This window comes from Galeopterus variegatus, unplaced genomic scaffold (genome assembly GCF_000696425.1).
Source record: "Galeopterus variegatus unplaced genomic scaffold, G_variegatus-3.0.2 Scaffold3857, whole genome shotgun sequence".
Taxonomy (NCBI): Eukaryota; Metazoa; Chordata; class Mammalia; order Dermoptera; family Cynocephalidae; genus Galeopterus; species Galeopterus variegatus.
The window spans coordinates 90552-92601 of record NW_007729968.1 but is presented as its reverse complement, the minus strand read 5'-3'; positions in this window follow the sequence as shown (position 1 = coordinate 92601).

Sequence of the window (2050 nt, the reverse complement as noted above, 5' to 3'; positions counted from 1 at the left end):
CTGCCTGACTCGTTTCACTTAATATTATTCTTTCAAGGTCCATCCATGTTGTTGCAAATAGTCATATGAAAAAAAAGTTCTCAAATTTAATGCCTCAGGACAGGAGATGGTTGGGAGGGCCACTGAGCAGCTTCCACCACAGGCCTACCTGCTCTATCGGACTGTGGTCATTTCTATTAAGGATTTCTGGTTTGAGATAAGGGACCCGTTGCTGTTTCTTGCTGCTCACATTTTCCTAGGGCCTAGTTTCTGTTACTCTGCCTGGTTAGTTTAATTCAATAACTGTCTCTGTCTATTCTCATAGGCTCACAAGGTGGTGCTTAGCTTTCTTCAATGGGTTCAAGAACAGAGGTCATGAGCGAGAGTGTTCCCTTCTTTCAGCCCCAGGACAACCAGCCTGAGACTAGCTTTGCTCAGCAGCCTGCATGTTCATTCACTCAACAAGTGTTTATTGTGCATCTACCTGGCATGCACTGTCCTGTGTGCTGGGGATAAAGGAGTGAACCAAACAGAGTCCCTGCCCTCATGGAGCTTATTTTTAGTGAGGCAGACAGACTAAACAGAAAAATATATAATGTGATGCCAGTAATAAGTGCTATAAGGAAAAATAAAAGAAGATAAGGGTTGGCAGTGTGATGGGGTGGATGATATTAGTGTGATCATGGAAGGGTTCCTTCAGTAGGTGACCATTTGAAAAATGAGAANCTGCCCTCATGGAGCTTATTTTTAGTGAGGCAGACAGACTAAACAGAAAAATATATAATGTGATGCCAGTAATAAGTGCTATAAGGAAAAATAAAAGAAGATAAGGGTTGGCAGTGTGATGGGGTGGATGATATTAGTGTGATCATGGAAGGGTTCCTTCAGTAGGTGACCATTTGAAAAATGAGAATGAGCCATGTGAGTACCTGGGTGGGCAGCGGGGGGACATTCCAGGCAGAAGCCACAGTAAGCACAAGGGCCCTGACCATGGAGGGTGCCTGGGATGTGGAAGGACCAGCAAGGAGCCCAGCATGATGGAACGCAGAGGCAGGAGAAGAGGCCAGGAACCACATTCCACAGGACCCTGTGGTTCACAACAGGGACTTTGGTTCTGTTGAAGGTGTCGGGGGTAAGCCCTGGAAGTACTGAGAGCAGAAGACTGGCCTGACCCATCAGTGCAGGGCACTCACCGTGATCACTGCTTTGATTCACCTGGGAGGTTGGCACTGCTGGTGTCACTCCAGACACAGAGTCTTAAACATCACTCACCCTGCATACTACTACATGAGAACATTTATGTGGATATTTATCTGAAAGAAAACTTGAGTTTTCTTTTTTTCCTTTATGTTGTGAAAAATTTCAAACACATTCAAAGAGTAGAATAGTTTCATAAACCTGATGTCCCCATCACTGAGCTTCAATAATTATCAACACAATGGCTGATCATGTTTCATCTATGCCTCCACCCACTCCACTCCCAGCCCAGTCCAGGCATTTATCCTTAAAAGAGACCAACTCTGTCTTTTAAAAACATAACTACAATCCAGTATCAAACCAAAAAAGTTTTTGGTTTTGTTTTTTGCTTAATATCATCAAATGTCCAGTCAGTGAGAACTCATGTTTATGGTTTGGTCCTTTGATTTCAAAGAGCTGCGATACTTTGTTGTGAAGGTATGTTCTGTCCATGTTACACATGTGACTGTGTCCATGTTTGCTCCAAGTCAAGGAGGACACGAGGAGTTTAGAGAGAGACAGCCCCCCCTCCAAACCTCCCTTTCCATCCTCAAGAGTAGGGGTGGTCATAGTCAGTCAGGTTAGAACAGATTAGAAAGACCAATCTACTTGTCTTAGATATTTTTTTTATTTGTAAAACAGAGATAATTGTGGTAGGATGAAGTGCAATGCTGTGGGAACAAACTAACCTGTGGTGATAGAAGTCAGAATAGTGCTCACCTCTGGCAGAAGTTGGGGTGGTTATTGGTTGAGAAGGATTGTGAGGGAACCTTCTGGAGTGACGGTTCTCTAGTTCTATAGCTTGATCTGGGTGATGACTTAAATACCTGAAAAT